This window comes from Ursus arctos, unplaced genomic scaffold, assembly GCF_023065955.2.
Source record: "Ursus arctos isolate Adak ecotype North America unplaced genomic scaffold, UrsArc2.0 scaffold_16, whole genome shotgun sequence".
In the NCBI taxonomy this organism is placed as follows: domain Eukaryota; kingdom Metazoa; phylum Chordata; class Mammalia; order Carnivora; family Ursidae; genus Ursus; species Ursus arctos.
The window spans coordinates 57,072,095-57,099,877 of NW_026622830.1; the positions used below are offsets into that span (position 1 = coordinate 57,072,095).

Consider the following 27,783-nt stretch of genomic DNA (forward strand, 5'->3'; position numbering starts at 1 on the left):
CACCACAGAGCGGGGCTGCCCCCACTGACTCCGCACAGAGCCAGTTGTTACACACTCACCAGGGCGTCCTGGTGCACATCTCTGTCTTTGCACACACACTGAGGTAGGGATTCATGGTATCGGAACAGTGCCCGGCATGCAGGAGGTGCTCACTAAATTCTGAGGTGAATTTTATTATTGAAGAAATGTTGAGGTGCAAATGGCAGAAACTTACACTAGCTAAAGTGAAAAAAGGGAATATATCATTTTATGTAACTTGGAGTGTATTTAACGAATAAGTTACCGGTTGGTATCCGGAAATAAGTCTCTAGAAAGTCAAATGAGAAAAAGAAGTACCAATAAATCCTAAAGGAACTGTAACTGCCGTGGAAAATAAATAAGAAGTCTAATAGTTCTTTGATGTAGCCTTGTTTAAAATTACAAGAAGTTAAACATCAACTCCCAGTCCGCCCAGCCCCGCCAGCCGCACACCCGCTGGTAGTTGCTGCATCCGTCTTTCTCCCCAGCCCTCGGCAGCCGACCACTGAGCTCTCTGACCCACAGATGTGCCTGTTGTGCACATTTCATGTGATCGGAATCCCGTATCCCGTGGTCTTCCGTGTCCAGCATCTCACTTAGGCTTCCATCCACGTGGGAGCACGTGTGGCCACCGTCGCTTTTTGTCGTGAGTGACGTGCAGCCGTGAAGACGCTGCGTTTGCCTCTGGGTGTCCGGCCCGCCGGAGCGTGCGAGCTGCCCTGGCCTCTGGCGGCAGTCGTGTGCGCGGAGCCCGGGTTCCACTCGTTCCCCAAGTCGACAGATACGTGGCAGAGGTGGACGCAGCTGCGGAGGCCCAGCCCAGCTTCTCGGCTCTTCACCCTCTGAAGCTCTCGCAGCCTCTCTTGTCCCCACTGCCTCAGCGGCTCTCTGAACGGTGTATTTTATGTGCTTTTCACCATTTTCTACTGCCAGCTGTTGCATCCGTCTTGGATTCAGAAATCTCACGTCTCTTTTTTTCATTTTACCTGTTAGAGACTAATTTTTTGATTTAAAAGAAGGAGGAAGGAGGAATGTTTTAATAAGTCAGCCATTTACAAATGTCCTTTTGTGTCAGTCTGGCCCTGATGAGGTTCAGCGTGGCTTGCGGAGTGGAGGCATTGCTGCTGTCAGTCAGGCCCTTTGGACCGAAGTAAGAAGGAAAGAACTACGATTTCTGCCATGTCAGGGGACATGGGAATATCCACAATCAAGCATTGATTTTGCTAACAGATTTTTAGGACTTACCTCCTTTATTTAAATTCAGACATTTATAAGTCATCGAGTTTTCTGGTCTAATGTAAAAAATTCATTATAACTGTTTCAAGTAAGATAAGGCTCTGACAGTTGAGTTACTGTAGTTCTGGTCCTTGAAAAAGAAACGTTAAGTACCTTTTTTGTCCTCAGAAGAGAACTTTAAAAATTGAGTGATTGTATTTAAGATGCATTGGGCAGAAATGTTTCTAGTTTTACAGACCCCTTAGGTGATAAGGCCTGGACGTGGGGAGCCTTGGAGTTGAGGTGGACGGAGCCACTGGGAGAGAGTGAAATATGGGGAGGACCAGGATTTTGGGGAGGCATTGGTGGAGCCAGTGAAAACCTCGGTAGTCAAGATAAGTAATAGCTTGATGCAGCGTTTAAAAAAAAAAAAAAAAAAAAAACCTTAATGCAAAAAATCCATGGTGAACAAGATACTAAAATTTTAAATAAAGATAAGAGCAGTATTTTTCATTTTTCCTTTAGCCTTATGTGTTAGCTAATGTGCAGCATTGCTCCTTATTCTGTCTTTATTTCTACTTAGAGTTTAATTTGCTCTTATTTTTCTTACCTCTTTAGACAGTTGATGTTTTTACCTTTTAAATAGAAGCACTTGAAGTTTGAAATGTCCCTCTAAATACTCTCAGCTGTGTCCCAAAGATTTTGATGTTCTAGTTTTATTATCACTGTGTTCTGAACATTTTCTGATTTCTTTTTTGATTTGTTATTTGATGGGCGTGTTACTTAGAAAGGATTGCTTTCTTGGGAAATAGTGGGGACTTCACTAGGTACTGTATCTTTAAAATAGTTACTTTTTATGTTCACTTATTATTTTGAACAGAAATATAGATGGCACAGAATTCAAATGGGCAGGCAGGGAACCCTAACCCTCCCCCTCTTTAACCCGATTTCTGCTGAATTCTGTCTGGAAGAGTCACTGTTCATAATTGTGTAAATGTCTGTGGGTGATCTGTGCATATAACAGGAAGCACATATGTGCATGTATTTTTCCTTTACAGTGAAATACCACAGTCTACATACTCTTCTATACCTTTTTATTATTTGAAATATATATCTTGGGGTTCCTGGTGGCTCAGTCCTTTGAGCGTCTGACTCTAGATTTTGGCTCAGGTCATGATCTTAAGGTCGTGCGATCGAGCCTTGTGTAGGGCTCTGCTCTGGGCAAAGAGCGTGCTTGGGATTCTCTCTCTCCCTCTGCCCCCAACCCCTAGCTTGCATGTGCTCTCGCTTGCTCTCAAAAAAATTTTTATATAGACAGGTATATATCTTGAAAATGTATGCATTTTAGGACTGGGAGTTACAGTTTTCTTTTATACTATGTGGACTTTTTTCATTGATGAGTGTTTTCCAGTGTCAGTGAAGAATTTTCAGTGAGTATCTTTTTCCAAACTTTATTTACTCATTTTTTTTCTATTGACATGTAGGCTGTTCCTAGTTTTTTAGTTTTGTGAATAAACCTATGATTGATTTAAGCCTCAAACTGCCTTAAACCTTAAAGGGGATTACTGGAGGTTTCTTGGACCAGTCTGACGGAAGCTGGATCTGTGGGTGCAGTGACTTAAGTGCTTGTCTTCTTGTGGGCTCTGAACTCCTTAGGGGCCAGACCTCTGTCCGTATTGTCTTCCAATCCCTGATGCTTAACTCATTGCACCAACACAGAAGATGCGGAACAGTGCCCTAGGCACGCAGCACTCTCAAAGCCCTTGATGCTTGTAATACTTAATTCTCATAACAACTGTTTATAACTTTATTTAACTGATGAGAAAACCAAGTTCTAGAGAACAGTTTTTTAAGAAAGTGCCCAGAGTCCTATATCTAGTATGTTGCCACGTGGGGATTCAGGGAGTACTTACCAATAAGCTGAATGGACAACACTGGACTTTCAGGTTGAAGGTGGTGGAAAGATGAATGAGTTTGAGCTTTGGGGTCGTTGATTTTACAAGGTCCGATCTTAACTCCAAGTCCTTTACCTCTGTCAGCCTCAGCTCCCTCTTTCTTGAAAATAATGTTGTTAACCTTGAAAATAAAACTGCCAGTCATTTTACCAGCGAAAATGGGTTTATTTGGGAACAGCAAAGAATTGCAAAGGCAGGCAAGCAAGCAGGGAGGCAGCACAAAGGAGAGGACTGCTCTTTTATAGAGGAAAGGTGGGGAGTTGGGAGGGAGGAGGAACCTTCCTCCCGCTGGGTTAGTCAAGTGGTATCCGCCTGCAAGGTGCACCTCTCCTTGTTGGGCCTGCAGTGGGGGAGGAGTGGGGAGGTGAGAGCTACCCCTGCTGGCCTCCAGACTCCATCCTAAGTGGGGCCTCCTGTTATTAATCTTCACGACGTATTGGTAATGACCTCAGAGTTTCTTAAGGAGTTAACTTTTCCTCGTAGTATTGGACTAGTGTCCTGTCTTTACTCAAGGACCGGTGGTTGTCATTCCCTTTTGCTGCTTCTTGCGCTTTGGGCAAGTTCCTAGCGTCTCAAGGCTTTTTTCCCTCATCTACAAAAGTAGACATAATTATATTCGCCAGCTTGTTGTAAAATAAGCAAGAGACACTCCATTAAAGTGGTTTTAGCATTCTTTGAATTTTTATTGTGGTAAACAAAAAACAAACAACATAATTTATCCTCTTAACCATTTTTGTACAGTCGTGTTACATATATTTACATTGTTGGGAACCAGATGGCTGGCACTTTTTATCTTGCACACTGAAGCTCTGTCCCCATTGTTTTCTGAGGTGATAGCACCCTGGGTCACACCATTTTATATTCCCACCCATGGTGCACAAGGGTTCCGGCTTCTCAGTGTCCTGGCTAACGCTTGTTATTTCCTATTTCCATTTAAAAAAAAAAAGAAGAAGAAGTAATCATCCTGATAGGTGTGAGGTTATTTTTAACATTTTTTAATGATAAAAAGTTTTAGGGAGAATTGGAAAAATGACTTTAAATTTCTTGCTAAATCGGAATAGTATCTGTTGATACCAGTGTGAGAAAACCAAAAGCATAGAGGAGGGCCTTTGAGCAAGAGGACCCACGACTGTGTATCTGTGTTTGGGAAGAAAAGTCGCCTTCTTCAGGGCTCTCCTTAGGATACAGCTGGGGGAGGACTGGACCCCTACGATGCTGCTGATCCTTCCTGAAAATGGGCAGTGTAGGTGGTAGAAGGGACCTGCTCGCCAGCAGGGCCCCCTGCCACCCACGGGCCTTCCCGTGTGGCTGTGTGGGTGTCACCGCACAGCCGATATCCCGCAAGCCACCACTGTTTTCTCAGCCGCAGTCCCAACAGGGCACTCTGCTGTTTGCTCGGTCAGGTGAGCGATCACACTGGGGGTAAACTGGATTTCCCGGGTAAAATAAGAATCTACGGCGACAAAATGATAAAGTAAGTTGGCTGTATATTGATGTTCACTAAAACAGGAGTTGCAAAGTTTATTCGAATGGTGTTAACATTCAAATAAATAATGGCTTGTTTTTCAGTATTTGTTACTTGGTCAGTATACGCCAAGAAACCCCACTCTGTTTTATAACACGTACAGTTAGGGTGACAATTTTGGTCAGTTTCTGGCCCCGTGCTGTGTTATGCCTCTACTAGTATATTTGAAAAACTCAAGTGGCGTCTTCTTTGAGATTTCAGGAGCCTTTTTTGGTGGCAAATAACCTCCCAGCAGTTTCTAAACCTAGAATTAGCTTTCATCTCCTCTTTGGCAGAACACATGAGAAATGGCCATTAGTGTCTGTGAAAATACTCTAGTTGAGTATTGTCTAAATTGATAAGAAGTTCAGAATTTTCTGCCTCTTGCGGTTGCAGTTGCCCTTCTATTTTATGTATCTTATTTTGCTTAATTCATTGCTACGTGTATTTCCTGGTGATTGTGGTGCATCTCCCCGGTCCCCGCTCCATGTCCAGCATGTACTGTGTTGGCTTGTATCCGCAGTCGGGGGATCGCGGACTCGGGAGGACTGTCATGGGAGCCGCAGAATTTAGTGAGTTGGAGTGCTGCATGGGGATGAGAGCAGCCTGTCTGTCTCATATTCTTTCTGTGATTCAGTCATCCTTTGTAAGCCGAGGGAGGCCTGTTTCCTGGTTCTCTGGAAGCCTTTGCAGCCTCCGGAGGTGGTGTCGTTACCGGTGGTGGCTTGAGTGTGTGCTCTTGGCAGGTGTCCCAGTGCTGGGGCCAGCTCTGCCGCCGACCAGTTAGCTGTGACGTCAGGCACGTTGCTTCATTTCTCGGTTCCTCGGTGTGTCCGCCTGTCAGGTGTGCCTTGTGAACTTGCTGGTTGTTGGAATTATTGATTGAGAAAATAGGTGAAGTCCTGCAGTGGGTTAGCGAAGGAGCACACGCTGGAGGCTGACTGCCCGAGCGCGATGTCCAGCTCGGCTCCGCAGGAGGTCTGTGACCTCAGACAAGTTACCTAGCACCCCATGCTTCTGTTTGTCATCTCTTACACGGGGGTAGTAGAACCTACCTCATCAAGTTGGTTATTAATACCTGAGTCCATATGTTTAAAGTATCTAGGATAGGGCTTGGCACAGAGTAAGCATTAACTTGGCATCCCCATTGTATCATTATCATTATCTTTTCTTTGTCATTAGTGTTGCTGTTATGCTATTTGCTGACTGCCACGTAGTCCCTACTCACGTGATAGGTATTGTCATTGTCCTTGTGGAAGTTCAGGATGGCGAAACGAGTCTTTCCTTGTCTCACAGATGGAACTGGAGTTCCTTTGTATCTTCCAGTTGCAAATTTAGTGCCTTCCTCAACTTCCCCAGAGTTCCTTCAGAGGAACAGAAGGGAGGAGGTATAGTAATTGTTAGAAACTCTGCAAGAACGGCGAATAACACCGTCACCTTTTGGAGTATGTTGTATTTTGATACCTATTATCTGTTTGTCTTCGGAATATGCTTATATCCATTCTTATGACTAAATTTCTTTAGTCCTTATCAAGTCTTAATTTTTGTTGATAGATTAAAATTTTCAGAAAAGTTACTTCTGTTTTGTGGTGGAAACAGGCACAAAGACATAGGAATGATAACTCTGTGAATCGTAATAGAATTAAGTTTAGGATAGCACACCCAGCTTTTGGAAGTCAGGGTGTGTTGTAGTGATCAGCTGCTAATTGGAGCTATCGTAGTCTAATAGTGTTGGTTTTACTTAGATCTAGAACTCTTGATTAAAGCAAACATAAAAGAAGTAAGAGAGGTAAATTTTGAATTCTGTATGTGTAATATGAATTCCAGTTTTCTTTCACATTCCTCCTGTTAGCTGACTTGGAAGCATTGACTAGGGCTTTCCTCTTCCCAGAAGTACTGCCCTCAAGTATTAAGGCCAGCAAATAAAAGCATACAACTGTATGAGAAATGTGCGAGTCAGACTTGGATTTGTGTGATGTGCTTTTGGTGATATTTATAAGCAGCTTTTTTTTTTTTTTTTTTAAGATTTTATTTATTTGAGGGAGAGAGAGAAAGTAAGCACAAGTTGGGGGCAGGGGCAGAGGGAGAGGGAGAAGCAGGCTCCCCTGACATGGGACTCTATCCCAGGACCCTGAGATCATGACCTGAGCTGAAGGCAGATGCTTAACTGACTGAGCCACCTAGGCGCCCCTCCTCCACCTTTTAAAAGATTTTATTTATTTGCGGGAGAGAAGCAGCTTTTTCCTTAGTCGTTCTTTCCGGTGACTTTCTCACCTAAGACCAGGTTTCTGTAGGGAAGCTGTAGTGGACAGTACTGCACAGTGTATGAAGGGCTTTGGATTCCCTTTTCTCTCCCTGATCTTGCTCATCACCTTGTTTGCTGGCCTTCTAATGATTTCTGTCTAATCTTGCACAGTATTGTCACTTTTGTCATCCTGAAATTTGAAGTGGAGGTTCTCATGGGAGTACCAGAATACTACAGTTGTGTGATTTATTTTTTATGTGGGATGGGGAGAGGTGGTCTGCATGGTCTTCCTAGATTTTGTGTCAGTTTTTCTTTTCCAATTTTTATATTCTTGAAAAAGCAACATTTTCATATGGTTTACTTCTACTTATTCGGTGAATACTTACCAAGCACCTGAGCTGAGTGGGGTCTCAGAGGTAAAGCAGTGCCCAAGACTGAGGCAGGCCATGCTGCCACTGAGCTTAGTGCCAAGTCCTGACATCTAGAACGTCTAGATGCTTTTTTTGTGACCACGGCCTCTAAAAGAGAAGAGAAATTCCCTCTGTTCTCTCCTTGTTGCCTGTAGGTGACTGATGGATGTGTGGGATGTGGCCTGTATCTCTTCCTGGTCACTTCGGTAAGAAGTCCTGGAAGACAGTATGTGCAGAACAGATCAGATTCTTTCCTATCGTGGAGATGGGGTTGTAGTGAGGGCAGCTGGACAGCAAACGAACGTACTGTGTCAGTCAGTCCCATGGTATTTGAGAAGGTGTAAGTGCCGTGGGAAATGAAGCAGGGTAAGGGCATGGGGCAGGCAGTATAAAGGTGGGCACGGGCCTGGTGTGGGCAGAGGACAGCAGGGAGGTCAGTGTGCAGTGTGTGGAAGGCCACGAAACAGGAGCCAGGCCGTGGCGAGACAGAGGGTGTAGGTGCGAGGGGAGCCACCTGTACAGGGCCTTGCGGACCATGCTGAGTATGTAGTTTGCACTGCTTCTGGCAGAATTGGGGAGCTGTCGGTGAGTTTTAGCGCAGTGAAATGGTGTGACGGGCGTCACGCAGGGAACTGGTTGGGAACAGAGTATAGGGCCTGTAGCAGGCAGTGGTGGCACATGAGGCCTGTAGCCGCGGCCTGGTGGCACATGGCAACAGCTGGGCTGGTGGTGGCAGCAGACGTAGGGGCATGTGCACGATCCAGATTGGGGTCCAAGCAAATCATAGTCTCTTTCTTGTAAGTTTTAATGAGTTTACCTGTGAGGGAGGACTTCCCAGAGTTGCTTTTAACTATACTGATACGATAAAGAGTTTTTTTAAAGAAACTAGAACCTTTTAAGGAATGATGGCCTTTATGTTAGTGCGTGAGTTTCTTATTCGGAGCGCATAAAGGGACTGCTCACCTTTTTCACTTAGGCCACCATTAATGTAGGCCTTTCCCGTTCTTTTCAAGACCTCACCGGCTCGAGAATCTAAGAGCCTCATTGGTCTTTCCTGTTTATCGAGAAGCAAACAGGAGTGGTGCTGTCCCAGAGTGACGTGTCCTCGTGTAATTTCTCAGCCCTTTGGCCGTAGGCCCGCGCCCCACTGCCTGAACCACACTCTCCTCTTCGCTGCACGCGGGGAACGAGCTGCTGTGTGTCGGGAGTGACGTGCGGCGGTTTTCTCTGTGAGAGCGCCCAGCGCCCTAGCTTCTCCTCGGTGTGGCGGAGCCCCGTCCTCTCCTGCCCGCCCGCTCTTCTCAGTGGCCCGAGTGCTTCTCGGCTCTTCCGGGCTGCTGCTTCCGGTGGGGCTCTGCTTGGTGGCCTGGAGGGGTCTTGGCCTCTTTCGTCTTGTCATCTTTTGTATCCTCAGAACTCTGCACATTAGGAGGTGATATTTGGATATTGAGATAAATATAAATTAGCTCGAGGGGTGGGAGAGAAAGCTGCCGCCCACTGGTTACTTTGCAGTCAGAGAGTTGGCTTCTCCTCTCTGTCACCTAAAGAGCTCCCACGTCTGTCCTCTCGTCACCTCCTCTACTGCTGTGGAGGCTCCAGCCGCCGTGCCACTTGCTTGCACCAAGCCCTCTCTCTCCCGTGCAGGTGGTGCCGTGGCATTCATTCAGTCTGGCTCAGAAACCTTTTCTGGGTGTGTGCGTACAGGAAGACCTCTGGCTTCTTGGATGACAGGTGGGCTCTGCGAAGCCATGTCTCTTCCTAGCTAAACGACTCCATCTTTAACTCCTCTTTCAAAGATGTGACAGCACTGGGGCGCCTTCGGCTCAGGGCGTGATCCTGGCGTTACGGTATCGAGCCCCACATCAGGCTCCTCTGCTATGAGCCTGCTTCTTCCTCTCCCACTCCCCCTGCTTGTGTTCCCCCTCTCGCTGGCTGTCTCTATCTCTGTCAGATAAATAAATAAAATCTTAAAAAAAAAAAAAAAGATGTGACAGCACCGATGTTCCTCAGAAGACGTGAAAATTGGGTGTGTAAAATATCGTTGGCAACTAGTAAAGGTAGCTTCTGTTTTTTAAAGTCTAGAGTCGTAAGTTCCAAGAGAGACTCCGAGTTTGCCTTTGTGGTTGGCATGTCTGTTACTTGATGGTTCAGATTAAACCCGAAGCCATTCTCAGGGGCCTGGGTCAGATACCAGACTTGCTCCTGTGGCGTGCTTGGATTCCTGCTATGATGAGAGTAGGCCTTTGTGTCCCGAGTGTCCTCAGTAATGGTGATCTTTCTGCTTGTTTCTTCTGTTTCTTTCCTAGCTTGCTTGCCTGTGTTTTTCTGGAGCCCCTTTTCTTCCCAGTGTTGCCTGGGGTCAGAGTTCCTTCTGGTGAATGATATGTTTTCACTGGGGGCATCTAAGAGGTTATTTGAGCTCTGACTGCTATTAGGAGGCTGAATGTAACGCCTGGAGACAAAGCCATCATCGAGAGTAGTATGTCAGAAATGAAACTAGCTGTCCTGGGGCATCACTGGACACAGATAGGCCTCTTGTTCCCCTAGCCTTTTTCAGCTCTTGTTTTCACAAGTTAGTGAATTCATAAAACCCTGGTTGTGGTCACAGTTAAGCAGAGGACTCGATTTTTTCTTCGTTAATGGGATTTGCTACGGACAGAATTACCCGCGTAGTAGGAGAGCTGAACTGTCTGTCTTGAATGTGTATCACGTGTGCTCAGACAACAGAGGCTGTAGGAGCCCAGTTTCTTACTGTCTTACTGCCAGAGTGGAGTGTGTTTAAATAGCTACATTTTAGAGATGACCCAGACTATCTCTGTTTGAATGGAAAAAGTGTAAGTAGCTTTACATTTTTTTGAAAAAAACTTACTCGTACAGATTGTTAGAGTGTTTTTCTGTCTTCCTTCTTCAGTATGAGTTTCGTACTCACTCATGTTTTGAAATTAAGAAATTGGGCATCTTGTATTCCTCAATATTCCCTAAGCTAGTTTTAAAAGAATCTCGCAACTTCAAATTCTTGTTCCTGTGTGTTTTCTAAATACTTTTATAAATTTGCAGACTTAAAACTATCGATCTGAAAAAACCTTTACCTTGGAAATATCTGGGTTCCTATAGACATAGTTTCTACAGATTTGTTTTTAATGTTGATCAAGATGTTTTCCCCTGCATTATTCATTTGTCATCAAGACAATTACCTTAAGTCTTAAGGTCAGAATTAGGCTGGAAAAAGGCCAAAGGCATGAGTTTGGGTCTACAGACATGATCTGGGTCAGACTTGATTTGCAGCTTACTCAATTTTAGAATCGCCTGTTGGTTTTGTGAGCAGAGGTCTGCCAGATGAATTGAGCAGAAGGGTGGGATTAGCATATTAATCGGGTGCTGGCTACTGGCCTTCTTTTTCTCCTCCCTCTTTCCCCTCCCTCCCTCTCTCCTTCCCTGAATGAATCTAGGAACACAGGCCCCTGGGGTCACATTACTGGCTGGTTTCCTTCTGCTCTGGAGCTTAATCTAGCCAGGATGGTCTGTGTTTCAGATCGCAGAAGCAGAAGATTCTGTAACTGAGAGGCATTCTTCAGGCTGCCGGAAAATATTACAGAAGGAGCACCTCCCAAATTTTGCTTCAAGCTCTGAGAAAAGGAGCACACAGGGGAAGCTTAGTGTGGCTGTGGATGGAAGCGAACGCTGTGGGAGCGATGAAAGGGGACTTGGTGCGCGGACGCCTGGTCTGATCTTGAGGCCTGAGTTTATGTTGCTGGAACTGGCGGGCCAAGAGGCCCTGAGACCAGCAGGTGCCGTCTGTATGGGGAAGAGCGGCTGTAGTCCCATTTCCGATGTGTTGGGCTAAAGGTATAGGTAACTTAAAAATCTGTTTGGTTTAAATTTTATTCAGATTCATGCTTTTGCATTAAAAAGGTGGATAAGAGTTTTTCAGACCTTATTTCAAATAGATTTACAACGAAATTTAAGGAAAAATGGAAATTGATGTACTACAGGTTTGCAGCTCTTGGCATAAAACCAACTAGATAGCTTTTAGAAGTAAATAAAAATATTTTTATCAAAGTGCATTTTAAGTAAGTTATCTTTTCTATTCTGTGTCTCTTATAGTTTTATGTTTTATTTCGTGTGTTTTAATTAAGGCACCCATATCCGTTCTGTGATGTGGAAGTCGAGGCTAATTTTAACTTCAATAGGATTGGAGGGAAAAAGTGATGTGGTTTTTCTTTTTTCAAAAGTTGGTTCTCTTTACTCACTGTAAAGATTGTGTATTTAATTTGAAATTCCATATTATCGTAAGGTGGTCTTATCACTAAGGGTCAGTAATACTTGGATAAACATTTTCCAGTTTAATGTTTTTAGGGTTTTTATTTGTATAAAAATATAAAATACAGCATTTTCATTGTAACATTCAAGACAGTATTTGGGAAGCATGTTTAGAAGTTAAAAATGCCGTGTAATCCATGTATGAATAAGACCAAATAATTTATCTGCTTCTCTTAAAGTATTAGTGAATATTATTCCCGGGGGATGAAGTCCGTAATAAAGAATTTAATACGGATACTGGTATTTTAAAGAGTATATTCAAGTATCACGTTAACCTACTCAGGAAAGACTTTTACAAGGAAGAAACCTGCGCTGGGTGAAGACCTGAAGTATTATAGTAGACCTTCAGGCTGATTCGGTTCAGTGTTTAGCTTGGAACTTTCAGAGCCGCCAGGATGTGGGGGTGCTCGCGCCCGCCAGACCACGGTTTAGATCGCTGTCAGATCGCGTCTCATTTACCAAGTTGTCGGCATCATCTAGTAATTCTTGTCTAGGCTTTTTAACATTTCCCCTTCCTTCCTTTCTTTCTCTTCCCTTCCTTTCCTTCCCTTCCTTTCCTTCTTTTCCTTCCTTCCCTTCCTTTCCTTCTTTTCCTTCCTTTCTTTGCTTTCTTTCTTGCTTTTTAGGTAATCTCTACACCCATCGTGGGGCTTGAACTCACTAACCCCAAGATCAGGAGAGTCGCCGACTGAGCCAGCGCCACTTTTAAACATTTCTAAAACATGTGACGCCAGACCTCAGATGTCAGACCAAAGAAAACGCCTGTCACTTTATTACCTAATTAGGTATTTAGAGTAAAGATTTTGCTGAGTTAAATTCAAATTGTTGAATTTTAAAGGGCTTTGGGTATGGAAACTTCTGAAAACTGTAATTTCTCACCTGAGGACTGCACAGTATAATTGAGCATGACCAGTAACGAGTGCTCAGAGGCAGAGAGCTCTTTACTATTCTTGTTGAAGATTTTGGTCTCTCCCAGACTTGTTGGGACCCGTATGCACAATGCTGCCTCCGTGGTGTGACAGTCCTCTGTTAGCCCTGATCCTTAGCAATAAGGCTCTGATTTCACTAAGTCTAGGCTAGATTCATGTCTATGAATCCAGTAGCAATGGATATTAAATAGTTGGCTACTGGGTTTTTAAGAAATTCAAGGTGACTTTAGAAATATGAGCTTCAGAAGGAAAGAGAGACTGAGGTGCTTTTGCTCATCCCAAAGCAATTGATAGAAGCAGCTTATTTCCCAGTATGTTTACTGACTGGCAGAGCTCGTGAGGAGAGGCGTTTTTCACTGAGACGTCATTTCGATAGCGGTCAGGGTTGGGTAGGAGAGCAGAACCACGTGTATGAAAGAGGGGAAGAGGTAGGGACAGCATCAGGCTTAGATCATTGCATTTGCAGGCTGGAGCAGGCCGTCACCTCTGACGCATGGTCTTGTTTCTGGATTGTGCAAGAGGAGTTTTCTGACAACACTAAGGAGGTTGTCACCCTGTCCCCTTCTCAGGGCTGAGTACACCATCTCCCCAGGGGCACGCAGTGCTTATTGCTGTATTGGGATCAAGTGCCATTTAAAAAGTCCAGTCTCATTAAGTGTATGAGTTTCATGAGTCATTGAGTTTTATGGCTTCACAGGTAGGTGAAGCTGGTTACTCCCACCTAGTGAGATGGCCTTTGTCAGGAGCTAGGGAATTACAAAACAACTAACGTGTATATAATGCCGAAAGCACTCTTGACAAGCTGATTTTATCCCCACGGGAGTCCTACGCTGTAGGAACCATTGGTGGCCCTATTTCTGAGATTGAAATTGAGGCAGAGAGTGCTTAAAAAAAACTTGTCCAAGGCCCTATAGCTTCTAGACTTTAGCCAGGCAGTCTGCTCTGGACGTTTTTGCCCCCAACCTTTGCTATTGCCTTTCAGCTAAATAGGGAGAAATAATGGTCAACAAGAGGTTTTAGCTGGACAAAGGAGAGGGAGAGGGTAGCTTTTGGTGTGGTTTATAGATTATTTTCTGGATAAAATGTAAAAATAATAGGAACGGTTTATTGGCTCTTGCTTGGTGGTAAAGGAGAATGAGAAATTAAAGATTTCTTTAAAAATTCAGGAGTGGGGGAGCCTGGGTGACTAACTCTACTAAGCGTCTGCCTTGGATTCAGGTCATGATCTCAGGGTCCTGGGATCCAGCCCTGCATCAGGCTCCCTGCTCAGTGGGGAGCCTGGTACTCTCTCTCCCTCCTCCTCTCCCCCAGCTTGTGTTCTTTCTCTCTCTCAAGTAAATTAAAAAAAAAAAAAAAAAAATTCAGGAATGACCCCAGCTCTGTAAAGGTATCTGCTGGTTGTTTCTGTGTGGTTAGTTTGAATGTACTTCTCTGGGGTTCGTGATGATAGTAAGGCAGTGTGCTGGTGTGTCTGTGCCCAATGCTGAAAGTCACCACCCCAGAGGCAGTTTGAGGCCTGAGCTCTGTTGTTCAGCACCTGTCCCCCGTCTCTACTGCTCACCACGAGTGCTATTTGAGGGAACTGCAGTGAGCTCCTTCCCGGGGAAATTGGCAGTTTGACGTTCAGTGCCACTCACTCCCATCATTTCTCACCTGACTACTTAGCTTCCCACTCTTTTGCATTCCCAGGGTGATGCTTAGTTTTTTCTGGTTTTGATTTATTCGCCCTTGTCTCTGAGGCCTTTGTGTGGTTCAGATTTGAGTTGGGAGGCCAGATAGGAGTTCTGCCCACATCTCTGACTGACTGTGTTACCTTGGGCAGGTCACGGGAGATCTAGAACCCGTGGTTTCTTTATCTTCATTGCACCTGCGCCATGTACCTCACAGGGTTATGGGTGAGGGCCAAAAAAAAAAAAAAAGAAATTCCTGAAAGTGTCTTTTGAAGTATAAATGTATAGCATTATTAATGTTCCCAACCTCCCCAAGTTTCTTTGTCTACTCCCTGCTTTGATGCCATGCATAAGCTTTGGTCATGGTACCTTTTGCATTACTTGTTTACCTCTGTACCCTCAAAGGCCCTGTGTCTTACTGTCTTTGAATTTCCTAGCACTTGGCTCAAGGCACGTTGGAATGGGTACTGGCTCAGTAATGTTCAAATGAATGAGTAAAGAATGTCTGTCTAAGGGATGTTTCTGGTCATAGTTGTTTTTGTCGTTGTTCATCGTTTTTTCTGAATGAAGACTTCCTCCTTGTCTCTATGCTTCTTGAAGTTAGCCTTGTTAAAAATCTGCCCTTTCTTACTTTCTTGTGTTCCCTTTTGCAGGATGTTAAATTCCAGTATCTGTGGCCTCCTTCTTCAAGGGCTAGGCTTACTTTTAAATATTCATCTGATGAGTCTTGCTTTTAAACAATCAGATAAACAATCAGATAAATCAGTTCTTCCAGCTATTGACTTAGAGATAGAAAATATTTAATATTTATTGTTTGTGTATTCATTTAACAAATACGCCTTGAGTACCTTTTGGGTACCAAGCTCTGTTCCTGGGGCTAGGAACAGAGCAGTGAACAAATTGGATGAGATTCCTGGCCTTATGCAGCCTCCGGTCTAGTGGCGTGTCAGTCAGTGAAGAAGGAAATGAATACATAAGAGAATTTCAACGAATCTTAAGAGCTGTAGGAGGGAATCACGTGAAGAGGGCTTCTAGACCAGTGAGCAGTCGTCATATTTATAAATAAAACTGAATATGTTACCGATGTCGTGCTCTTAGTTTCCCTTTGTATCAGGTTACCTGAAAGGTATCTAATGGTGTTGATGGTGAGTACTTGAAGCTCTAGCCCATCCATGCCTCATCCACAAGAAAGATACAGAATGGCTGAGGAGGAAGGTGGCTATTCCCTGGACTTTTGGTTTCATGAGAGCACCTCAGTCTGTATGAGTGCTCCTCAACCTTGACTAGAACCCTCTTTGTTCAGGTAGCTCTTTTTGAGTATCTCTGATGGACCAAGGGGGACCCAGGAAAGATAAGGGAGTCATCGATCACCCAGTAACTTCGCTGTGCCATCTTGCTGTGTGTCAGTGCACCCACATCCTCAGTGCCAGGGAAACTGCTTGCTTATGGCATTGTGTGTCCACATTCGTTCTCCACATTGTTTACAATGTGCTCTGGATTATAAAGAAACAGTACAAATAAAATATGCCCAAGCCAACACCAGAGTATTTCATTAACTACATAAGGACTTCCTAAAAAAATTTACTTTTACATGAGTAATTAAAGAGGAATAGACTTCTTCTGACAAAAATTTTTAACAGAAACTGGTAATAGTGACTTCCCCCCACCAAGAAAGAAACTAGGAGGGTAGGGCACAGAATTTGGGATCACAAATTAGCAAATGGTACAAATATAGCAAATAACAGGAAAATCATTCTCTTCCTGGACTAAGGCCTGTTAGGCCACCTCCTAAGTAAATATGTCTTTAACCTGTTCACTTTCTACTTAGTCCAGGTCACCTCTGCTGTCACCTGCATGGCCAGCATGCCTCCCTCTCCTCTTGATCCCCTTGTCTACTGTCCACGCAGCAACTAGGGTGATCTTTTAAAACACAACCATGCCACCAGCAGCCTCACGTGCTTGAAATTCACACCTGGTGTCACCCTTTGCCTGTTTGCTAAGCTTCGGCCATACTGCCCTTCTTTAACTATCACTGTCCTGAGCACCCCACCCTCCTTCAAAGCTCAGGGCCTTTGCATATGCTGCCCCCTCCACCTAGGACGCTGTCTGCCTCACTGAAGCAGGCTTCTCCTTTAGATCTCAGCTGAAATGTTTCTTCCTTGGAGAGAACTTCCCTGATTCCTCAATCCAAGTCTGTCTTTAATTAATTATTCTCTCTCGCAGAACTCTGTTGTTTTCCTTCATGGCATGTATTCCAATTTGGTGTATCTGTATTTATTATCTGTCTTCTGCATTAGATTGTGAGGGCTATGGGGGCAGACGTCTTTACTGTGTTGTTTACAGCTGAAATACCAGAGCCACTTATTAGCACGTAATCATTTAGTACATATTTGTTACATGAATTAATGAATGAACAAACTGCTTGGGAACTTGAGTTCAGGACTTTATATCTGCCTTACGCATACTGTAAACCTGCTATGGTTCCGTTCCTCACTCCATCGGTGAAGATTTTGCTGTATCTCTCCTTAAACATCGCAGTTGGAAAATGCTCCCATTATTCATGTGCTCCACAGATCTTACCAGCATGTTACTGATTTCTATGCCCAAGTAACTGATAAAAACACTGTACCTAACAAAGCCAAAAATGAAACATCAGGTCACAGACGGATGTCTCTCTAGGTTGAGAGCTGAATATCTCACTTCTGATCCTGGAGTTGATACTCCTTTGTGTCTTACTCTTCGCCAAATCAAGAGAACCTATGAAGTTTGTCACACAGCCACATTGTCCACTGTGCCACCACCACGCTCAGCTCTCGATGTTCTCTAAACCTAGAGCCCTCTCACACACCGCACCGTGGCTTTCTGTAGCACGGATTCTCGGGGAGCTCCACTCAAGCTGCTGGAAATCACTGCTGCTCCTGTTAAGTGTACATATCTCCTGTTATCCCTTTACTGCGCTAAGGTAGCTAGTAGTGAAAATGAGCAGGGGAAACTATAGGTTTCACTTTGTTAGGATTTTTATTTGCTCCTGTCTCATCTCTTTTAGATTCACTCTAATATCTTGCAAGTCGTATCATTCAAATAAATATTTACTGAGCATCTGCTGTGGACCATGCACTATTTGAATCCCCATAGATTTAGGGCGATCAACACAAACCCCCTCAGTCCTGTATAGCTACAGTATGATCAGGCGCACAGAGAATTAAAAAAAATCATATCTAAAAACTGATGGAACATTATCTGATTTCAGTATCCTATTTCTTAAGTTGCTTTAAAATACCAATCTCATTAGGGTGCCTGGGTGGCTCAGTTGGCTGGGTGTCTGGTTCAGGTCATGATCTTGAGGTCCTGGGATTGAGCCCCATGTCAGATTCCCTGCTCAGCAGGGAGCCTACTTCTCCCTCTCCCTTTGCTCTTTGCCCCTGCTCGCGCTCTCTCTCTCTCAAATAAATAAAAAATCTTAAAAAAAAAAATCAATCTCATCAAAACTTACACATCAGACTGGTTTTGTTCATATAAAGCTTTCATCTCCTCCAAAACTTGCCTGAGTCCATCCTCCTAGAACATACAAAATGATATTGATACACGTCCATTAATTCCACCAAGTCTGTAGCAATGTCTGATCTACTCTATGTTTATCTTTGATTCATATATCTTATCAAAAAGCAGTACCTGTGGGAATGCCTAGAACAAGTGTTGGTGAGGATGAGGAGAAAGTGGAACCCTCATACATTGTAGGGAGGAATATAAAATGGTGCAGCCCTATGAGAAACAGTCTCATGGTTCCTCAAAACGTTTAACATAGAATTACCATATTATCCAGCAATCCCACTTGTAGGTATACTCAAAAGACTTGAAAACATATGTTCATTCAAAAACTGTGTATAAATGTTCAGAGCAGCATTCTTTATGGCAACCCCGAAGTAAAAACACCCAAACATCCATCAACTGATGAACTAATAAACCAAATATGGCATATCCGTTCAATGGAATATTATTGGGGCATAAAAAGGAATGTAGTCCTGCATGCGTCAACATGGATGACCTTTGGAAACATTATTCTAAGTGAAATAAGCCAGACACAAAAGGATAACTGTTGTGTGATTCCACTTACCCGAAATATCTAAAATAGGCAAATTCGTGAAGACAGAAAGTAGATTAGATGTTACCAGGGGCGGGGGGAAGAGGGAAATGGGGAGCTATTGCTTAATGGTTACAGAGTTTCTGTTTCAGTTGATGAAAAAGTTTTGGACAGAGGAGTGATGGCCGCACAATGATGTGAATGTAATTGAGGGCACTGAAGTGCACACTTAAAATTGGCTAGACTGGCAGCTTTTATGTTATATTTTACCACAATAAAAAATAGAGGAAACAAGCAATAAAAGGAATGAATTACTGACAACGTAAGCAATCAACATACTGATGAAGGATATTCTCAAATACACTGTACTCAGCAAAAGAAGTCCGATACAAAGGAGTACATACTGTACGATCCCTACTGGCCCTTCCCAGAAAAAGTATGCAACTCCTGGCACCCTGAATCCAGACACCTCCCCGCAAAAAAAGACAACTATAATCTGTAGTCGCGGAGAGTACATCAGGGATTGCCTACGGCTACAGAGAGTAGGTAGCTACAAAAGGGGAAAAGGGAACCCTTGGGGTGACAGAATCCTTGACTGCGGCGCTAGTTATAAGGATGTATAAATTCATAAAAAACTAAAAAAATCTGCTAAATTTGTATTTTGTTGTATATAAATTATATCTCAATAAAATTAACCAAAAAAACCCACCACTCCTTTAGAAGCAATAAAGCATGACAAAAGTATGTAAATAACTTTAACGAAAACAGATCTTAAAAAATTACTACAAGGGTAGTAGTGATACCTAGTCCTGGGATCAAGTCCCCCATCGGGCTTCTTGCTCAGCGGGGTGTCAGTTTCCCCCTCTCCCCGTGCCCCTCCCCTGCTTCTGTGTATGCTCTCTCTCTCAAATAAATAAATAAAATCTTAAAAAAAGTCACTACAAAAAATGAACACTTTGGTTTGCAACAACAGAAGGACCAAAGGTGTTTCTCTACTATCCACCTTGGGGCAAATTTTTAAAAAAATTTCCTTTCGAAGGATAAAAATATTAAAATTCTGAAGTTCATAGATATTACACAGTAGGTCTGTCAGCAATCCAAAGATAAGTGACCCAACTACTTTTAGGGCCAACATACATGTAGCAAAAACATTTTGGCGCTATTGGTATAACTACAAAATCAAGAACTTAACCCTCTTCAAACATAAGAAAATACGTAATTCCCAATGAAAAACGTAAGCATGTCTTCTATCTTCCCTTTCATCAAGTAGTTAAACAGAGATCATGGAAAAGTCTGATTTATTAGAATTCAGTTAAATATTCCTATTATCAGCAAATACTATTTTAAGGAATAGCTGAAACTCCTGTATGATTCATAGATCTGCAGGTATACAAAAGACATGTGTGAAATAATTTTTATAAAAATACACACATGGGGGCACCTGGGTGGCTCAGGCGGTGAAGTGTCTGCCTTCAGCTCAGGTCAATCCCGGAGTCCCAGGATTGAGTCCCACACTGGGCTCCCTGCTCAGTGGGGAGTCTGTTTCTCCCTCACCCTCTGCCCCTCCTCCCTACTTGTGTTTTCTTTCTCAAATGAATAAAATCCTAAAAATAAACACACACACACACACACATATGCTGGGGCCCCTGGGTGTCTCAGTTGGTTAAGTGTCTGCCTTTGGCTCAGGTCATGATATTAGGGTCCTGGGATCAAGCCCCATGTTGGGCTCCCAATTCAGTGGGAGTCTGCTTCTCTCTCTCCCTCTCCCTCTGCCCCTACCCTCTGCTCGTGTTCTCTATCAAATGAATAAAATCTTTTAAAAAAATTAAAAAAAGAAAATACACACATGCTTTCAGATTTAGATTTATCTATAGTAAAAATTGTACTGTTTTGTGTTCCCACCTCAGGCTGGGAGCCCAAGATAATTTTTCTAAAACCTCACTTAAACTATTAGCAGTTCTGCATATAGAAAGTGGACAATTATTTCAGTTTGCTGAATACAGCACCTAACCTTGAGGGCGTGGAATGAACAAGGCAGAGTCCCTCCTCTAGACCCAGTGACTATCATCTTCCTGGGAACAGTGATTCTTGAAAGGTCCTGTGGGTCATGGGCCTATCAGCCCTCACATCAATCAGATAGATTGGCCTGTCCCCGCTTGGCTGTGTCAGAGACTGGCCAACCTCCTCAGGCCGAGTCTTCCAGGCCGCTGAGTCACCTGAGCAGACGGGTTTGTTAGTGGAAGGTGCCTGTGCGGCAAAAAGCTGCAAAAGGTGCTCTGCCAAACTAAAACCTAGAAAAAGGAGTGATTTTATAACTTTTAAGTTTGCCTCTGAACCCCCCAAAAGTGGTAACTTAAGATTTGAGTGAAACAGAGAGCTGCATGGACTGAAGGTCTGAAGAGCCAGTCGTAAGGCCGGGGCGGCCAGCTCCTGCTGGACGAGTCTGTGTCTCTTTGGGCTTGTCTCCTCATGTGTTACATAACCTCCAAAGTGCCTGGTTGTCTGAGTGCAGCATGGGGTCGTATTTTAGAGCCTGCGTGCCTTGGCATTCTGGCATCTCTGCTGCCCGTCCCACCACTGTCTCCTAACTTTTTAAATGAAGTAACTGTTCTGAAAGAACAACAGACAGGAAATCTAGGAAATCTGTGTTCAAGGTGAGGCTTTGCTCCAATATGCTGTAAGTTCAGACAAGTCCCTGAACTTGATCTATAATTTCTTTTGGCTCAGTCTCATTTGCAAAATGACCTAACTGTTCGACCAGGCACTCTCTAATGTTCAAAACAAAACTCACCTTTCCCCAAACACTCTTCCTCCTGATCTCTGATGCTGTATCTGAGAGAGAATCCCCTCAAGATCCTCTGTGATTCCTCCTTCATTCATTACCCATCCCATCTCCACCCCTGTTCTAACAGTTACAAGTCCTGTTTGCCTCATCTCTGAAACCCAGACACTGATTTCTGGGCCCAGCGACCAGACACAGTTTGGACCATACGCAGCTCTCACAGTAGGTCTGTCAAAGAGCGATCATAAGCACCCCTGCCACTGTTCTTTCTTATCTCCAATCTATTCCATGTAGTGCTGCCATCACCACCCTCAAAACGTAAAAAACTGTCCTGTCACTTCCCTGTCTAAAATCCTTTACCAACTTCCAAATGCCTTATACATGAATACACAACTCTCCTAGGCCTAGAACCCACCTTTGTAGCCTCTGCACACACATCAGTCCCCCCTTCCTATGTGACCATGAGTCTCTGCCCGGCTGTATCCTTCAGCTGCATTGCCTATCTTCCTTCTCAGAGTGGGGACCTCATCCTTCCAGGCGTGGCCCCAACGCCCCCTCCTCTACCCCAGCTCCTACCAGCATTTCTCCTTATGCTCCTGTGTACACCTCTCTAGTGTCCTCACACTGCATTCTAATACTCACATTTCGTGCCCAGCAGAACATGCCCGGTATCCACGCAATGGCTGCCCTGTGTTAGGGAAAGTAGTCAAGGATGGAATTTAAAGTGCAAGTTTGAAACCAGACTGCCATGGTTTAAATCCTAGTTTCACTTCCCACTGGCTATGGCCAAGATACTTAATCTCCCCAAGCCTCTGGATACATGGCTGGAAGAAATGGTTTAAATCTCAAAGTGTTCTTATAAGAACAACGGGTAACATAGGCCACGTGCTTAGCACCCTTTTGAGGTAGTAAGAGAAAAATAAGAATAATGGTAATAAGTAGTAGTGAGTAAGGGACAGGCAGGGCTAGGTAGGGAGAGAGAGGTAGGGGGCTACGGGATCAAGCTCATACAAATCTCAAAAATTCAGAGATATAAGGAAACCAGAGCTAAGGGAACAAACCAGACCATCCTGTCCCAGGTGTGGGAGCTGGGGTCTTATTATGACAGCTACGTGTGACCAACAAAGAATTACAGGACGCTAAAAAGGAAGCAAGCCACTGACGATGTTATCACTAGTCCTTACTCAAGGGTGCTATCAATAGAGAAGTAAAAAAGATTTAAGTTCCCTGGTTAGCTTTCTATAAAAGACCAACCCTAAAAGCCCACAAGGGTAAACCTGTCAGGACCCCTCCCCCTCCCGAGAGCTTCTTCTGTTTCATCACTTACTGAACCTCTATCGGTTTACTCTCCTTTGTCTGAGAGATTCAGTCTTCGACTAGGTGAGACAAGAACCTCGCTGGTCTCCCACTTCAATAGCAGCGGCAGTGGTAGACAGAAAATTAATAGCAAAGACTGACGTCGCTGCTACTTGTATGTCAGGCATTGTCCAGAGAAGCTGACATATATATATATAGCACTCCTAGGGCCCTCGCTACAGGAAGAGTTGAGTACTATTATTATACTCTTTCCCATTTTTGCAGAAGAAACGGACAGCACAGAGAGTCTGAGTAACTGCCCCGAGGTCACAAGTAGGCTCCATGCCCAAAATGGGGCTTGAACTCAGGACCCTAAGATCAAGAGTTGCAGGTTCTGACCACTAAGCCAGTCAGGCACCCCAACCACTGAACAGACAACTTATCCAAGGTTACTCAGCTTCTAAAGTGGCAGACTTTGTATGTAAGCTTTCAACGCCACAGAAGCACCTTTGATTTTAGAAGAGTCATTTTAAAACATTTGGAAAATAGCTCTAATGGTGAAGTCTACAAAGGGGGGAAAATACCCAGATTCACACGAATTCACACAGCCATAATTTACCTATATGATTATGGAAATTTTCATAACCATATAGAATCAAAGGTGGAAATTACTGCTATAGAAACAGTTTGTTTTACTTGGTTACCTTTTAAAAAGCAACATTTCTAAAAAGAAAATATGACTGCATTCTAGCTAACCCCAGAAACTATGTTCCTCTTTTGCAAATAAAGATACAATAGCTGTGTAATCTGAATTGAGTGACATTTCCTTTTCAGCTCTACAGTCAGGGATAATTTAGCTAAGTTTTATTAAATACACAGATCTATAGTGGACTGTGCTACAGAACTGTATTCCAAAAATCACCAGTATCCACAACCTTCCTCATATACCTTTTTAATTTCAGAATCTCGGCCTGAGCTTCTTTTCCTTACCTGTACAATGGGGCCAACAGTACACACTTCTAAGGGGCTGTGGTGATTGATTACTCTTTAAGCAAATATTCATGAAGTGCTTACTCTATGCTGCATATTGTTCTAGACACTGAAAATAAAGTAGTGAACAAAGTACTTGTTCTCAAGTCTACGTTCCAGCGTGGGATACAGATATACTGATGATAAATATATTAGTGAAAAGTGCTAAGGAGAATAAGCCAAGGCAGGTAAATAGAGTGATGATGAGAGGACCTGAGGGTTTTGTTGGTGTTCAGAGAAGGCACAGACCTGCAGTGTGGAGCGAGTAAGGCATGTGGAAACGGGGCCATAGGTTGGGTAGAGAATTACGGGCAGCAGGAATGTAAGTAAAAGGCCCCAAGGAGGGGAATGGGTGGCTCACACACGTGCCACCCACACCTCTCCTTGGGGTCCCCGCATCAGCAAGGAGGCAGTGACACTGGAGCAGAGTAAGGGAGGGAGACCCTGGTGGCTGATATCAGAGTGAGGGCTGGAGGCCATGTCAGGTAGGACCCTTGTAGGCCCTCTCACAAGTTTTCTGTTTTATTTTCAGTGAGATGGGAAACCATACAGGTATTTTGAGCAAACAAGTGACAGGATTGGAGCTACGTCTTTAAAAAGAACTTTCCGACGGCTGACTTAAGTAGACAAAAGTTGACAATGGTGGAGGCAGGAGACCACTTATGCTATTAAAATAATCCAGGTGAGAGAAGATGGCAGCTTGGGCCAGGGTGTGGATGGAGGCGGTGGTGAGAAGTGGTTGTGTCCTGGATAGATTTTGAAAGGAGTGCTAATACAGACATAAGAAGAGAGGATTCAAGGATGATCCCAGGGTTTTGACCTACGGAAATGTAAATACAAGGTTGCCCTTCCTGAGGTGAGGAAGGTTACACGTGGAGTTGGGGGAGGGAAAAGAGTTGGGAGCTCAGTTTTGAACATAGGAACTTTAGGTGCCTACAGGATATTAGAGTGGATGAGTAGACCATTAGATAGAGGAGCCTGGGGTTCAAGGAAAGGGTATGGACTAGAGATACAAATGTGGGTGTCACCAGTGTAGCATGGTATTTAAAGACCATACAGAAAGTCAATGTGGAATATCAGGAGCAAGAATTTCCTGTCCCCTTCTAGGTCCGTCAAGCTGTACTAAGAATCAAATTGATATGAGACAGATTAACAGGAGAAAATCAAATTTAGTTTCCTACATACAGGGAATCCACACTGACATGGAAATTCCAAAGATAGGCAAAATAAGGTGTGTGTGTATGTATCCATCCTGAACTAAAGAGAATCAGGTGGGGGTCTGGGACTTTGAAGGGAAAGAATGCAAGTCACAGGGCAAGAAGAGCGAATGTTTGGTAATTAGATGCTTGCCTTGCCATATAGATGGGTCACTTGGATAAGACTTATTTCTGGTAATAACCATTATTAAATTGGGGAAAGACCCCAATTTAGATTCTTCTATTAGTCAAGGAAGGGGCAAAAAGTTTCTTTCATAGGGAGGAAGTCCATAGGGTCTTGATTGCCTTTAGGTCAAAATAATCTTCAAGCCAAAGTGGCCCACCTTGGAGCAGCCTGGCCCTTGGCCCCTACAGGACCAAGAGTTGAGGACTGTACGGGTAAGGCCCAATGCCAGCCAGACTCAATAACCCTCACATTTCTCTCTTCTCAACAGCCCTCCCTTCCTTGCTTTTTTTTTTTTTTTTTTTTTTCAATTAAAGAGGATTTTGTGAGTGATAGGGTCAGTTTTGTTTTTTTTTTTAACTTCGGTTTCTGGATTCCTAATCTCCAGTATGTGCATAACAGTTTAAAGAATTCACCATTTAAATTTTAAAATTGTATTTGAAGCTATCCACACAAATATGAATGCCAGTTGTGATATTTTTTATAACACTGTCAATGAAATTCTTTTGCAATTTAGAACTATCATTACAAAGCTAATAGAAGGAGCTATGAAATTTCTAAAGGCATTTCTAATTGATCTTAAATTTATCAATTGCCAATAGTTTTCAACTTACAGAAATGTTGAAATTTTGAATGTTGAAAGTTCACTTTATGATAAGTAAGCCAATCTCTCGGTTGTAGATCCTTTCCAAGAAATATTAAAGAATGCCAAAGCTGTAACACTAAATTTGTGAAACAGCTCTTTTCTTTGTAAGATGAATTGAATTAGTTCTTATCTTGGGTTCCACAAGTGTAAATTTATCTTTGAAACAGATTTTTTCCTTTTTTATTTTTTTTAAAGATTCTTCAGTGATCTGCACACCCGACCTAGGACTGGCACCTACAAAGCCAGATCAAGAGTCCTGTGCTCCACCAGCCAGGCGCACCTCCACCAGCGACTACTAACTGCTTTACACAACTCTAAAGTCATATACAGATTTTAAGAAGTAAGTTGTTTAATGAGTTCAGTTTTCATAAATTCAGCCCAATATTTTAAAATTAAATTACATGCTTGTGTTAAAAAAAAAAAAAGTACCTGAGAGCGTATTTTTTAAATTAAAATCTTGTGGAAAATAGTTATGAATCATGAGAATGGTGATTTGTTACCGTTTGCTCTTTGTTTTCATAAGCCATTACAGAAACCTTTCCGAGGGGTTCATTCATACTGGCTTCCCAGCATTAGGGAAAAATCACAATCTGGGGCGGGAGAGGTGGGAGCCCGCTTTCCTCTGCGGCTCGGGCTCGCTGGGTGCTTTCCGGCCGGCGTCCTCCCACGTTCGGGCCACTGATTTGGGGCAGGACCGGCTGCGTTGGCTCCTGGCGCTGAGCACCCAGGCAAAGGCGGCCCTCTCACCCGCGGCGACCGAGCTCAGACCTCTCAAGGGCACCACCGGTCGCTCGCCCGAAAGCGACTGTGACTCCCCGCAAGGCTTCTCCCGCCCTTCTCCAAAATGGGGGCAGGTCGGCGCCGGGGACGCTGGGCGCGCTCCCGCGGAAGCATGGAGGGGGCGGGGCCGGTGGGAGCCCGGCGCTGATTGGCAGGCCCCGGCCGACCTGGTCCCAGGCGCGGGTCCGTAGAGTCGGGCGCCGCGGCCTGGGGCTGGGATGTGAGGGGCTGCGGGCTCCGGGCGGCAGCTGCTCCTGCGAGTCGCGGCGACTGCAGCGCGGGCGGGCGGGCGAGGTCAGCGGACGCCGTCGGCGGCTGGCCCTGTCGGCCGCGGGATGAGGAAGCGGACGGAGCCCGTCGCCTTGGAGCATGAGCGCTGCACCGCCTCGGGCTCGTCCTCGTCGGGCTCGGCCGCCGCGGCGCTGGACGCCGACTGCCGCCTGAAGCAGAACCTGCGCCTGGCGGGCAAGGGGCCGGCAGAGCCGCGCTGCGCCGCGGACGCGGGCATGAAGCGGGCGCTGGGCAGGGGAGGTAGGGCGCAGGGGCGGGGCCCCCTACCTGGCCCGCAGGCAGCTCTTAAGCCCCCCGCCCCTCCGTACGTTTCTTGCCTGCAGGAGCGCCCCACGTCTACCCTGCATTCTCACGTGTCCTCTTTCCCTCGCCTGGCCCGCCAGTGAGGCCCGCGGGCATCCTTTCCCCAGATAGCTGCTTGCCGGAGGGCCCCCGACTGTCCCCTTCCCTCCCCTGGTGCCCTTTTCTGGCCCTCCGCGGAGCCCAGCCCCGTGCCCTTACCCTCCCCAGGTGAGCCAGTGGTACCCCGTCCTCGACCGGCTGGACCAGCGTCTTTCCCAGGGGCTGGGAGCAGGGGGCAATCACGACCCCACGTTGTAGAGTAGAGGAGGGCGTGGGGGGCGTCCCTTGTGAGGCTCCTGGACGCCTCTCACGTAAGAGGTGGGACGTGGAAGGGCAGGCTCCAGAGCCAGAGAGCATTGGGATTCTTGGCCTCAGATCTGCATAGAACTCAAAACTGAGCGCCCCTCTTGCTGGGCTGGCCTGTGCGGAAGCTTACCTTTTCCCGGTTTCTCACTTTGATAATTTTTTCTCGGGTAACTAGTTGTCAGAAGTGGCATTCTCTGCTGGACCTTTGGGGGAAGGTTCAGTGGTGTGATGTGGCCAGGGGTACACCGCATCGTCAGCTGTTGGAGGGAAACCTGTCGTTGCTTGTGCAGATGGCTAATGGTGCTTGAAATTGGATTACACTGAGTTGTCTCCTTAGGAATCTCTGTAGAATCTGGAAGTCTTAGTTTTTTTTGCGTTGTCTGAATAGGAGATGAATGCATCCAGGTAAAGCTGATTTCAGAATTAAGATAGTGTATTTCACAGGGACAGATCTCTCCATATGCTGGCTTTGTAATTAATCTGGCTGTTCACAGAACGTATCATTCATGGCAAGTTTGAAGTCTGGGTGTTTCACGGTTTTGAACAGGTTAGTATGTAATGTTCTCAGGTGTTGTTGCAGAGTC

At 44.7% G+C, this 27,783-nt stretch overlaps 1 protein-coding gene across 45 annotated transcripts in view; it reads left to right on the forward strand.

Moving 5' to 3' along the window:
• LOC125282011 (ral guanine nucleotide dissociation stimulator-like) overlaps nt 1–27,783 on the forward strand; it is a 460,718-nt gene that overhangs the window by 46,339 nt on the left and 386,596 nt on the right. For 39 of the 45 annotated variants that reach the window (XR_008959603.1, XR_008959606.1, XR_008959602.1 and 36 more), the window contains one exon: nt 25,676–25,820. The exons of 4 other annotated variants lie outside the window; for them this stretch is intronic. The gene's annotated coding sequence lies outside the window, so the exon portion shown is untranslated. 2 more of the 45 variants (XR_007189105.2, XR_007189106.2) reach the window with 2 other exon arrangements.